Source organism: Haematobia irritans, chromosome 1, assembly GCF_050003625.1.
Source record: "Haematobia irritans isolate KBUSLIRL chromosome 1, ASM5000362v1, whole genome shotgun sequence".
In the NCBI taxonomy this organism is placed as follows: Eukaryota; Metazoa; Arthropoda; class Insecta; order Diptera; family Muscidae; genus Haematobia; species Haematobia irritans.
Genome location: NC_134397.1, coordinates 111,870,103 through 111,884,983, shown reverse-complemented (window position 1 = coordinate 111,884,983; position 14,881 = coordinate 111,870,103). Strand labels below are relative to the sequence as shown.

General features: G+C 33.1%; 1 long non-coding RNA gene across 1 annotated transcript; it reads right to left on the bottom strand.

Annotated features, from left to right (window-relative positions):
* Nucleotides 1-10,068: 10,068 nt before the first annotated feature.
* LOC142241420 (uncharacterized) lies at nucleotides 10,069-10,701 on the bottom strand. Its single transcript, XR_012723627.1, has 3 exons — nucleotides 10,595-10,701; nucleotides 10,346-10,466; nucleotides 10,069-10,250 (listed from the first exon to the last, which is right to left on the bottom strand). It is a non-coding gene; the product is annotated as an uncharacterized LOC142241420 (long non-coding RNA).
* Between the last annotated feature and the right edge of the window lie 4,180 nt (nucleotides 10,702-14,881).

Below are 14,881 nucleotides of genomic sequence, written 5' to 3'. Positions count from 1 at the left end.
GACGTTGAGCCATCGAAAACAGGAGTTTTGATTTTTGAGCCCTCGATGACGCGCACTGGACCACCTTTAATTTCCAGCTCTGACATTTTTTTCTCGATGTGCAGAAACTTCTCATCATGAACCATAATTTTCTCATCCACCTAAAGAACTTTCTTATCCAATTCCACAATTTGATTTTCTATATGGTCCACACGTTTCTCCATGCCTTCAGAAATTTGTTGTAATTTTTCGTTGAGAATTCTAGAATTTTCGTCGAATTTTTCTTCCAATTTTCTAGAATTTGTTTCCATTTGTAGGGCATTTTCTTTCAGCAATTTTCTAGAATTTTCTTCAATTTTTCTAGAATTCTCATCCATGATTTTTCTAGAGTTTTCTTCCATCATTTTGCTCAAAACATTGAGCATTGATGTGTAATCCACAACACTCGAAGCCACAGATGGAGTTTCTACACTGCTTGTATTGACGAGTATTGATTCATCAATGTCTTCCTTATAATCAAACTCATGCGTCGCAATGTCCATATTACGCCGTTCAAACTCTTCCAGTAGACGCTTTTGAAGCTGGGCCTTATTGCCTGTTGTCGGCAGCTCCAGTTTGCTCAATTCCTTTTTTAAGTCTTCCACACAAAGCTCATTAAACTTCATTGTAGATTTTTTTTTCGTTATCCCACTTCTGACACCAATTGTTACGTTTTTATATTGAGGCGTTTTTAATTACCCGACAATTAAAACACAGTTCTTTTAAATAACGACAATCTACAATTTATTTACTATGACTTCACACTTTACAATTCGTTCACACTGAAGTTATTCGTTTGACGCTTTAATTAAGACTGACTCGTTAGCAGCATGCGAGCGCTTTTATATATGACGGTGTGGCAATACGAGAACATTCTGGTAGCACTACAATATTCTGGCAACGCCAGAACATTCTTAGACAATGCTAGAAGGATCTACGACCATTAAGTAATTCGTCTGGTGGCTGCCAAACACATACACACTCACATAGATATATGCTCGCATTACTACAACAACAATGACAATAGACAATGAGATGAAATGAGAAAGCAAAATAACAAAGCAAAGGGGTTGTTATTCTATGAGAGAGTAAAAACTAACATTTCGGTAAGAAAACAAAAGAACATAAAAGAAATTCAGGAAAATACTAGAAAATGAATAGATGATTCCAACAAGTGATAGCGAAACCCTATCGTTACAATTTTAAATTTTAAATTAACGGAAACTAATTTAAATAAACTTATATCTATAATTATCAAATTCGTAACAATATTGTTGAAACGACTAAAGACGACAAATATTTATAAACTTTTACACAAAAAAATCCCTTTTCCTCGGATTTAGGATTAGAATGGATAGCTAAATATTTTTATTTCGATGAAATTTATCTTCTTTGAATTTTTATACCCTGCGCCACACTGTGGAACAGGGTATTATAAGTTAGTGCGTATGTTTGCGTGTCTTTGGCAAAAATGCTCAGGGTGGGCTCCTGAGTCGATATTGCCATGTCCGTCTGTCCGTGAACACATTTTTGTAATCAAAGTCTAGGTCGCAGTTTTAGTCCAATGGACTTCAAATGTGGCACAAGTATGTGTTTTGGCTCAGAATAGATCCCTATTGATTTTGGAAGAAATCGGTTCAGATTTAGATATAGCTCCCATATATATATTTCGCCCGATATGGACTTATATGGCCCCAGAAGCCAGAGTTTTACGTTAATTTGCTTAAAATTTTGCACAAGAAGAACAATTAGTACTATAGTCAAGTGTGCCAAATTTTATTGAAATCGGTTCAAATTTAGATATAGCTCCCATATATATCTTTCGCCCGATATGGACTAATACGGTCCCAGAAGCCAGAGTTTTACCCCAATTTTGTTGAAATTTTGCACAGGGAGTAGAATTAGCATTGTAGCTATGCGTGCCAAATTTGGTTGAAATCGGTTCAGATTTAGATATAGCTCCAATATATAGCTTTCGGCCGATTTACACTCATATCACCACAGAGGCCAATTTTTTGCTCCGATTTAGTTGAAATTTTGCACAGGGAGTAGAATTAGCATTGTTGCTATGCGTGCCAAATTTGGTTGAAATCGGTTCAGATTTAGATATAGCTCCAATATATAGCTTTCGCCCGATTTACACTCATATGACCACAGTGGCCAATCTTTTACTCCGATTTAGTTGAAATTTTGCACAGGGAGTAGAATTAGCATTGTAGCTATGCGTGTCAAATTTTGTTGAAATCGGTTCAGATTTAGATATAGCTCCCATATATATGTTTTTTCTGATTTCGACAAAAATGGTCAAAATACCAACATTTTCCTTGTTAAATCGCCACTGCTTAGTCGAAAAGTTGTAAAAATGACTCTAATTTTCCTAAACTTTTAATACATATATATCGAGCGATAAATCATAAATAAACTTTTGCGCAATTTCCTTAAAATTGCTTCAGATTTAAATGTTTCCCATATTTATACCCTTCACCACTACTGTGGTACAGGGTATAATAAGTTTGTGCATTTGTATGTAACGCCAAGAAATAGTGGTCATAGACCCATCTTTTAGTATACCGATCGGCTTAGAATTAAATTCTGAGTCGATTTAGCGATGTCCGTCTGTCTGTCTGTCTGTCTGTCTGTCTGTCTGTCTGTCTGTCTATTTATGTAATTTTGTGCACAAAGTACAGCTCGCAATTTAAGTCCGATCGTCCTCAAATTTGGCATAGGGCAGTTTCTTGGGACAGAGACAATCGCTAGTGGTTTTGGAAAAAATCGGTTCAGATTTAGATATAGCTGCCATATATATTTATCCCCGATGTGGTCATAGTTAGCGTGTTTATCAACCGATTTTCTTGAAATACCGTACATCCAAATATTTTATGAATCTCGAAAATCTTGCAAAATATCAGCCAAATCGGTTCAGATTTAGATATAGCTCCCATATATATCTATCGTCCGATTTAGACTCATATGACCACAGAGGCCAAAGTTTACTACCGATCTTCGTGAAATTTTGCTCAGAGCGTAGCATTGACATTCTACCAATGTTTGGTAAATTTGATTGAAGTCGGTTCAAATTTAGATATAGCTCCCAAATATATCTTTCGTCCGATTTGAACTTATATGAGCACAAAAGCCAGAGGTTTTGCGTGATTTGCTTCAAATTTTGCAAGGGGTACGTTTAATAGTATCGCTAAGTGTGTCAAATATAGTTAAAATCGGTTCAGATTTAGATATGGCTCCCATATATAGGTACACCAGAGTTGGGGAAATATGGTAGACTGTTTCATATTTTAGATCCATTTTCAATAGGATTTTCCTCCAATTGACTGGATAGTTTCCTCAGAGAATACCAATATGGCCAAAATTCTCAACCTTTACACAAAATTCTGTGATGATTTCCCCATATCTAAGCCATATCCTACACACTGCAATGCCAAAATTTCCACAGAATGGATGAGTTTTAAATAAGGCTACACGCAAAGAAAAAAAAACGTTTGGAAAACGTGTACCGAAAACGTTTTTCTTTTGTTAGAGTTTTTTGAATTGCTTCGAAAAGTATACACTTTTATCACCAAAAAAATTCGTTTGTTACAAAATTTTTATTTTTTCAGTAAAAAAAGTTATTTTTGAACCAACAACACAGTCCATTTCGTTTATATCAAACACTGTTCTTTTCTAAATTTAGGTCTTTAATAAGACACATTTTACAGTTCATAGTAAAAATTTAATATAGTAAAATGTAATGTTGAAAATTTTTTCGGAATCTTCCGATCATATCTGGAATATATGTAAAAAAAAAAAAAAACTTTGGTCTAAGCAGGGATCGAACCCACGACCCTTGGCATGCAAGTCAGACGTAGCAACCACTGCTCCACGGTGCCTAACTAAATGTATTTTTCTGTTAAATAAACTTTGTTTAATCGGCTCGTGGGCGCCACAAGCTATGCTATATAAATATAACTTAGTTATATGGGTAATTGTCTATTGATGACAATAACGGCTACATGGCTCAGTGGATAGTGTGTTGGCTTACAAATTGCATGGTCCGCGGTTCGATTCTCCGTCCAGGCGAAAGGTAAAAAAAAATTTTAAATTTATAAAATTGTATAATTTCTTCTACATTGTTTGTGTTACAGAAAAAGGTGCCAAGAACTAAAAAACTTCGTGGAAGTGGGAAAGATGTGAGGGAAAATGCAATTAGCCAGAAAAATTTTTTTTTGAGTTAGTCTTTATGAAATTGTTTTTACATCCTGGAAAAGAATAAACGTTTATCACAAAAAGTATATACTTTACTTCCAAATACACTTTCTTTCAACGAAAAGCAAATGAGAAACGAACTTTGTTTGTCTAAAATTTCGTTTGGCAGGAAAGAATTATTTTTTTGCGTGTACAAGTCGCCCGACTAGACCAAATAATATATCACAACCCACACTTGACCACATATCTTGGCGAGTCTAACCAATATCCTTGTAAAATCGCCACTGCTGAGTAGCAAAAATTGTAAATATTAGTCAAATTGTCCTATATCGCGAATACATATGTATCGTCTGAAAGATCATAAATCTCTTTTGTACAATTGCATTAAAATTTCTATCGCTTCATATATCCCATATTTTTTACCAACATTGTGTTTCATTCCAGGGCGTTAGCCGATTTTAATTTTAATTCTGGAGTTTTTGTAGAAGTACCAAAAATTATTTCCATTAAAAGTATTTGTATCTGGAAATGCAAACTTTTATATAGCTCCCAGCAAATTTTAAGTAGTTGAGATGGTAACACAAATGTTTGTCTATATAGTGGTGAAGGGTATAATATAGTCGGCTCCGCCCGACTTTAGACTTTACTTACTTGTTGGGTCTTGAAGTGGTGCAAAATTGGCGGAGAAGCAATGAATGTAATATGAGCTTGTCATAGGACAAATGTCCACCGTTTCAACAGCCGTTGCAATGAATTTGCATCACTTCTTAAGGTGAGATCCGAATTCAGTGTTTTGAATGTGAATTAAAAAATTTTGTGATATTTTCCCAAAAAAATAATTTTTTTTAATTGTTTTTATGATTTTTAATACATTCTGGCGCTTGTTTGAAACGTTTTTCCTCGAATAATTTCCAAAATGATCGATTTTTCTACAATGGATTTAGCAGTTTTATGGCAAAATTTGAATAATTTGTACCAATTTATTTATTCTTACTCTTTTTTTAAACTATTTGAAAAAAAGAAAACAAAAAATTACACATTAAAATATGAAAAAAATGAAGTAAAAAAACTTCCTGTGTAGTTAAAATAATTGAGGACATTTTTGGAAGTGCTTTTAAAGGTGTGCCTTTAGAACAACTCACATTTTTTTTTGCTGGGAAAAGTGTGGAACTACTTTTAGTTGCTTTATTATAAATTAATTGTCGAGTTATTTTGATGTCTACTTTTTTATTCAATTTTATGAAATAAAACATTAATTGAACCTATAAGTTCAGTCTATAAATTTTTAGCTAGGGGGGCTATGGCTCCCCCTAGGAAATTTGTCTAGCTACGCTAATGGTAATAACCTATAACTAAATGACAATAATTAAAAAAATGTCATTAGAAAAAACAAGTAAGGAAAATCTAAAGTTGGGCGGGGCCGACTATATTATACCCTGCACCACTGTAGATCTAAATTTTCGATACCATATCACATCCGGCAAATGTGTTGGGGGCTATATATAAAGGTTTGTCCCAAATACACACATTTAAATATCACTCGATCTGGACAGAATTTGATAGACTTCTACAAAATCTATAGACTCAAAATTTAAGTCGGCTAATGCAGTAGGGTGGAACACAATGTTAGTAAAAAAAAACAAGTAAGTAAAGTCTAAAGTCGGGCGGAGCCGACTATATTATACCCTTCACCACTATGTAGACAAACATTTGTGTTACCATCTCAACTACTTAAAATTTGCTGGGAGCTTTATAAAAGTTTGCATTTCCAGATACAAATAATTTTAATGGAAATAATTTTTGGTACTTCTACAAAAACTCCAGAATTAAAATTAAAATCGGCTAACGCCCTGGAATGAAACACAATGTTGGTAAAAAATATGGGATATATGAAGCGATAGAAATTTTAATGCAATTGTACAAAAGAGATTTATGATTTTTCAGACGATACATATATTTATATATATTTACAATTTTTGCTACTCAGCAGTGGCGATTTTACAAGGATATTGGTTAGATCTCGCCAAGATATGTGGTCATTATTTGGTCTAGTCGGGCGACTTGGAGCCTTATTTAAAACTCATCCATTCTGTGGAAATTTTGGCATTGCAGTGTGTACACGGATGAAAAAGACTGTTTTTCATATGTTTGGCTATAAACATTATATGTTTGGAACACAAATTTTTAAACACAATATTTTTGAGTGCAAGCATATAATGTTCATAAACTAGCATAACATGTTTGGGACATATATGTTAATATGTTAGAACATATTATGTTTGGGACATAAAATGTTTGTAAATATAATATGCTTGGATGCAAACATATATTAATTTAGAAATAGCCTATAAACATATATGTGTTTAGTAGCTTGGAGCGCTATTTAACAGGGAGCGATATTGAATTAAGTTGGTGGTTGTTGCTTGTTATTACAAAATTAACATTATTACAAAATTAACAGCTACTTCTTTGATCCTTACAAACTGTGTGGTCCGCTGTTCGAATCCCCGTCCGGCAAAAGGTAAAATTAAAATAAAAAAAATCATACAATTGAATAATTTCTTCTACAATGTTTGTATTACAGAAAAAGGTGCTAAGAACTAAAAAATCTCGTGGAAGTGAGAAAGATGTGGGGGAATATACAATTGGACAGAAACAAAATTTTGAGCATTCAGGTCGAAAACCTATGTTGTTAGCACCTATATTACCTGTTTACTTTCATAATTCATTATGATTGTAAATATATAAATAAATAAATAAAATTTTGAGCACAATATTGTTTGGGAGAATTTTTTTTTAAGCATATAATATTTTTGGGTGCAAAATGCTTCCAAACATATTGTATGTTCACATAATAACATATTGTTTTTTGGAAGACAACATTATTGAATTTGGATGCAAAAATACAAAATGTTTGGAACTTAGAGTACCCAAACATATATTGTTTAGACTAATATGCTTTCAAACATATTATATATTGGAAGAGATCAAACATATAAATGTTTGGGCAATACCCAAAAATGTATATGCTTGAAGCAAAATATGTTTGGGAGTATATGTTACAGAAGCGATTTTTTGTGAGCGTGTAGGATATGGCTTAGATATGGGAAAATCATCACAGAATTTTGTGTAAAGGATGAGAATTTTGGCCATATTTGTATTCTCTGAGGAAACTATCCAGTCAATTGGAGGAAAATCCTATTGAAAATGGATCTAATATGAAACAGTCTACCATATTTCCCAAACTCTGGTGTACGTATATATGGGAGCTATATACAATCTGAACCAATTTTGACTAAATTTGAAATGCATAGTTAGAATAATAATTCTGCTATCTATGCGAAATTTCACGTAAATGGGAGTATAACTTTGGCCCACCTGGTCATATGAGTGCAAATTGAACGGGAGATATATGTATATGGGAGCCATATCTAAATCTGAACCGATTTTAACTAAATTTGACACACTTAACGATACTATTAAACGTACCCCTTGCAAAATTTGAAGCAAATCACGCAAAAACTCTGGCTTTTGTGGCCATATAAGTTCAAATCGGACGAAAGATATATTTGGGAGCTATATCTAAATTTGAACCGATTTCAATCAAATTTACCAAACATTGGTAGAATGTCAATGCTACCCTCTGAGCAAAATTTCACGAAGATCGGTAGTAAACTTTGGCCTCTGTGGTCATATGAGTCTAAATCGGACGATAGGTATATATGGGAGCTATATCTAAATCTGAACCGATTTGGCTGATATTTTGCAAGATTTTCGAGATTCATAAAATATTTGGATGTACGGTATTTCAAGAAAATCGGTTGATAAACACGCTAACTATGACCACATCGGGGATAAATAAATCGACTCAGAATTTAATTCTAAGCCGATCGGTATACTAAAAGATGGGTCTATGACCACTATTTCTTGGCGTTACATACAAATGCACAAACTTATTATACCATGTACCACAGTAGTGGTGAAGGGTATAAAAAAGAAAATTTTTACTACTTTTTTGGCGACGCTTTTTCGCAGCATTATTAAGATATTAATTTATGAAAGAATAGTTTTAATATCAATTACTATTTTTTTAATTAAATTGACTAAACTAAATCAATCAAAAGGTCAACCACAGCTTTATTTCATAAATATCTGACTTCAAACATTGCCATCGGCAACTGCTACCACAACCCAAGTAATTCGATTGTTCATGAAAGTCTTTAGCGGAACTTTGTGCGATTGTATCTACTTGTTTAATTGTTATAATAATTAAAAAAACTATTGACATTTATTGAAAAATGGAAAATCATAAATAGAGTTTCAAATTCTGGGGGGGCTAAAATTTTTCTGGGGGGTCTAAGCCCCCTCCCCAGAGGCCTTCCTACGCTTATGGTTATTACATTAAGTTAAATAGCTAACGTTTAATATCGGTGGAACGAATTAGGATGACAGTGCATCGATATGTCTATACCTAATATTTTAGGGCCACCCATTAGCTCCGATGCCCTAAAGGATCTACATTTAACTAGCATCAATCTTAATGTTATGCACCTTAATGCTCACAGTATTGTTCGTAGTCGTACTTCTAGCAAAATTGATGAAATTCGATTGGTATTCTCTAAAAATGTGTTTGATGTTATATGCAGACCTGGTTAAAGGAGCACATTGGGAATGAGGCAGTTGCTTTGAATGGTTATAACCTACACAGAATGGACAGAGTAGCATCGCGTGGTGGGGGTGTATGCGCTTACGTTAGAAAATCGTTGAAGGCAAGAGTTGTAGGAAGTCTTACCGACGATTATATTGCTGAGGGGATTTTTATAGAAATCGAGTCAGGTTTTGTTTAGGAATAGTATACCTACCTCATGGTGGTTTTACAAATTGTGAAGGCGTGTTACAGGAAATTTCGGAAAGATACACACTATTATAGTTGGGGATTTTAATGTGAACCTATTTTGGCGGGAAATGGAAATCATTTTCTGCTTCATGTGGTCTTGAGGTGGTTCATAATGCGATGCCGAAACATATTGTGCCCAATACAGGTGGGGTACTATTAATTGATTTTTTTTGGTAACTGAACGTAGCTTAGTGGAATCAAGTGGTCAATTTTTATTTCCGTCTTTGAACTCACATCACGCTGCAATATACGCTTCGATCGCTGTTAGGAAACGTATTATACCTGTGGCCAAGCAAATCCGAGACTTTTCCAGACTGGATATGACCAGGTGTTTTGAGGATCTCTCTAATTCGAATCTCGATTACATATTCAGGGTGAATGACCCCAATTCGCAACTGGAAGTGTTTAATGATGTGGTACTGGATGTATATGACCGTCATGTTCCTCCCAAGTTTGTACGTAGTATAGGAACTTCAAATTGGTACGAGGATCCACTTACACTGAAAGGAAAAAGTACGTCATGAGGATGAATCTTTACATCACGGTGACGAATTTTTCGTCGAAAATGAGCTAACGTAACATTTCATCCCATTGACGATTTTTTCGTCATAGCGATGAATTGAATTCATCCCTGTGATGAACTTATTTACATCCCATATACGACTATGTTACGTCCAGATGATGAATGTATTTCATCTATGTGATGATATTTTTCGTATCTGCGATTATTCTCTTTCATCCATGCGATGATGCAATTCTTCAAAAGTACGATTCTCGTTCGTCATCGCTAAATTTGACGTAATCCATTCATCAATATGATGTAATAGATTCATCAATTTGATGTAATCGATTCATCAATACGATGTAAACATCAAATTGATAAATTGATTATTAGAAATATTTTCTACGACACTTTTAATAAAGAACCATATTATTTTTGATTTTATTTTAATTAAATTTAAATTTTATTTATTTGAAATATGTACAACTAACGAAGTAAAAACGTATACAAAATTTTTCATACACATCTACCAAAGCTGTTGATTTTGATAAATTGACCATCTAGACACACAAACATTCTGTTACCTTAATTAGTGTTTAGATCACCAAGGATAAAAAGTTTTATGGGTTCATCCTGTGGAGTAAAAAATTATAAAGAAGAATTTGAAAATTGAAATTTTAAATTATTGTAAAATATATTCGATCTTTTTAGAACAAAAATTAACTCACCCTTTTTGTGCCCAACTGTTCCTTTTCGTTTTGAATTGTTTGCTCATCCAATTCATCTTTATTCTTTAATTTCTTTATCCGTATTCAGTTTTCACAGAACGAAAAATGTTGCGGCATTTATCTGTAAATTTAGAAATACTTCCATAAACATATAAATGTTAAAAAAATAAATTGACCAAAAAATAAAAAAAATCGTTGGTTAAATTTTTTTTCCATATATAACACTTCATGTTTTTTTATTTTACTCACATTTTTGTTTTTATTTTCACTTTCACATCTTTAAGCATTAGCTCTTTATTTTCGGCACGCGCGACCACCTTTACACTTTGGACTAAACTCAACAACTGCACGCACAGAAAAACCATGTTTGGACATGGTTGCCGCATCCATTTAATGCTTATCTAGAGCATGTAATTGCCGCAAAAACCATGTATTTTGTCTTTGTAAAAATAGTTTTCGAGCGGAGAAAAATGTATGGTGGCAATAAGCATTTGAATGGTTCTCAAATACCGCAAACATGTTCTATCATATAAATGATAGAATTTGAGACCATTAAATGGTCGGGAAAATCATGTACCCGAACATTCAATTTTTTTTACTTTTTTACAGGGTAAAAAGTATTTTTATAGGTTAAGTATAGACATGTCTAGAACCATTACATGGCCATAAAGACCATTTACATTTTTTTCGTGACCATTTATTTTTTTAACTTTTTTGCAGCGAAAAGAATTTTATAAAGACATTGAGCAGGTACACACGATTTTCATTTTGCGCGTCAGTCGTGTGTTGATTGTTTCTTGGGATGGACGGAGAATACGGATTTACTGTGTTTTGTGTTAATTTATTTATTCAGAAGTGGCACGTGGTTTTATGTGAACACAAAAAAGGAATGCGTAATTGAAAAAAATGTACCTGTTTCTTGTTCTGCATTTTGATATATGGTATAATTTATTTTTATTTGCAGTTACATGATGCCTGCATTTTGAAATTTGATGGGCACGAAGTCCATATGGAATGATTACTTATTGTTGAAATTGAACCAAAATAGAGTGTGGAAAAATATGTAATGTTTGCTTGCACGACATTATAAATAAAAATAAACAATGAATTAGTTTATATATAAATAAAGTTAATTTTGTGTTTTCTTTTCTCAAGTGGCGTCTTTTTTTCGGCGATGAAAACAGTTTTTTCATAAAAATCAAAACATTTTAGGTTGTGACCATGTTTTTTTTTTAACTAGAAGAAAAACATTTTTAATGAATACCATAACATTTTAAATCGTGACCATTGTCTTTTCATTCAAACAAAATTATTTTTTATCAATATAATAACATTTTAGATGAGAACAATTATATTTTTTTAGAACCATGTTCACTGAGCCATCATGGTTGCAGGTTAAAATGTTACATGGTCGCCGCAAAAATAGCTCCTATCATATTATTTTGCTCTTCGAATATGATTGTGACAATCATGTTTCTTCTCTGCGTGTGAGAGGAACCATTTGAAATGTTCTTACCGCACAGAAAAAAAAATTTTTCTACCACACAACTACGTATGGATGTGTTATTGCATTAGTATTGCATTTTCTACCACACAACTACGTATGGATGTGTTATTGCATTAGTATTGCATTATTTGAATACATGTCAACGGAGTAGATGAAACTTTTCGTCTATTTGATTACTATTTTCGTCAATTTGACGACTTTTGTTGTTCTCATATGTCTTGTAAGCCAATTTGAAAACAAACATGTGAACAAATGTTTGCTCAAATACTCGTTTGAGTTAAGTTAAATGTGGAGAGACCATGTGTGGAGAGACCATGAAATACCCAACAAAAATAACTTAGGTCTCATTAATAAAAGCTGTGTACAATTATTTTAAAAACGAAACGTAGCAAGCGCATTTGGTTGTGTGTGTGTGTTTTTTTAGGTAGAGAAATAAACACACATCTACAGAACGTACGAATTTTATCATCACATTGAACACTGTTTCGTCACATTGACTATTGATTCGACTTTTAGGTGTTTCAGATTAGTACTAATGGAAAAATGTAAATTACAAACATCTATATACTATATACTATATACTAGAGGTCTGCACAATTTCATTTGTAAATGCAGAGTACACGTGTACTTGCTACATGAGTACATCTATTTGAGAGAGTCGCAAAACTATTGGTACACATTTTGATGAACACCAAAAGCCACGAGTAACTTCCCTTCAGTTTTTTTGGTGCCAATTGACCCCTTTTTCCAAGCAGTTGGAATTTTATACTGGTCATGGGACTGGTTATATTTAGCCAATTGGTAGCCACTTCATGCAATTGTCGTTAGAACACAATGAACCCATCCCCTAACCGGTTCAAATGTCTCTATCATGGGGTTAATTCACACTCTTCTGGCCCTTTTGCATCTATAACAGGGACAGTTCTATTTTTAGATACGTTTCTTCAGTTATATTTTCCCTACATTTGTTCATTTTCTACCAATTTCACAAACATTTAAATTAACGTTTCAACGCTGTGTGTTCAATGGCGTTTGTGGCTGAATGCGTTAAGGCGTTCTGTTATGCTGCCAGTAAACCCAGGTTCAAAACCTGGTCGGAGCGAAAAAGTTTTTCAAATTGTAATTGTAAAATTAGATAATAAGACAAATAAAAGTAAAAAAAAAACATTGATAGAAATAAGAAGTAAAATTGGTGGAAATTTTTTTTTTTTAGAATTGTCTCTCTAACATGTCTATTTGAACTGGTTAATTGATGGGTTGAAAACAACCGGTTAAAGGATTGGTTTGTAGGTATCTATGTGGGGGTCAATTGACCCTTCCTATGACAACCCAATGTTAATTTCACCGGTCACCTAACCAGTTAAAGGACCTGTACCGGCTATAAAGGACAGGTGAAACGACCGGTTTGGGACAAGTCCCAAGAACTGAAGGGTTCTTGTTGCTACTCTGATGTCTTCACTACCAACAAATATATATTCCTCTTTCTCGCTTATTGAAGTGTACTCAGAGTGATCACGTCGAGTATGTTGCGAGAACAAAACTTCATAGAGTACTCCATGTACCACGTGCAGTTTCAGAAATACAAAAAAACAGTTACTCTCCATAATATATGTTTTGGTTTGTTATAAAGAACGGCAAACGTTAAGGTAAGTGTGTGACATACATAAATATATGAAATATGTGATATACATACATATCAATGATTAATAATAATGGAAAGTTTTGCTTCGCACATAACTGAGAAATACTTGTGGTACTACGTGAAGTGAAGAGAATCCATGTTGTACTTTTTCTCAAGTACTTACATTTTTATTGTTCCTTTTTTTCGGAACACATATTGTTTCGGATAAGTACTAGGTGGTATTTGACAAGCAAGTGTTCTCTTCACTTCACTACTTGCGCTCTGAGAGAAAGACAGTGTACACTGTTAGAAAAATATGTTTTTCATATGTTCCGATATAAACAAAATGTGTTTCGGGCACAATTTTAAAACACAACATATTTAAGTGCAAACATGTAATGTTCCTAAACGAACACTAAATGTTTGGGACATCTATGTTAATATGTTAGAATATATTATGTTTGTGGCATGAATGTTTCATAAAAATCATATGTGTGAATGCAAACATATATAAATTTACAAATTTCGACTAAACATACATATGTTGTGATATTTTATTCAAAACGACAGAGAGAGTATAGAGAAAGAAATAGAGATGGAAACCGGGAGAGTTGACGAAAGATATCAACATAACACAGCGAAAGAATCAAAAGAGAACAATTTCTATGAAACCGCTTGTATGTTGTTTCGGAAAACTGTTTTATGGTAAGGCCATAAATTTGATATGCTTAAGTCTAAATATTATTTAATTTGAATAAAGAGAATAGACATTCGGGACCAAGAAAAACAAACAGAATATGTTTTCGCCTTGAGAGCAGCATTTTATGTATGTGTGGACATGTGTTTTGTTTATCATTTTGGCATTATGGGTACAATTTTTTTCTTGGTTCGTTAAAAGAAATCAGGGGTCTTCATAAAAATAACGAAAGGGCACTATACTCTTTTTAGAATTAGGACAGTAAAATGAAATAAAGAGGAAATAGTGAAAAATTACACAGTAAAATGTATAAAAACAAAGTTTAGTTCCTCTTTATTAATAAGTAGTCCACGAGGAGTTGACGGACACCTTCAAATATAAAAGCGGGCATTAAGTTCGAGTTTTGCAGCTAAAACAATTTAAAAAGTTTATTTTATTTAAAATGAATTATTAAAGAAAAATAAAAGGCATTTTAGAGCGATGGTGTTAAATGCTAGTAAAAAACTGTTCACGCCTAAATAAATTTATGTTATTATTATAAAAATTTTTATGTATATTTATACTCGACTCCACGTTCTTCTTTTGTTAGAGTTTTTGAATTCCTTCCAAATTTTAAAGTTTTGTACCAAAAACAGTTTTTTGTTACAAAATTGTTATTTTTGCAATAAAAAAATAATATTTTATCCAAAAATCATATAAAATTTCGTTTAT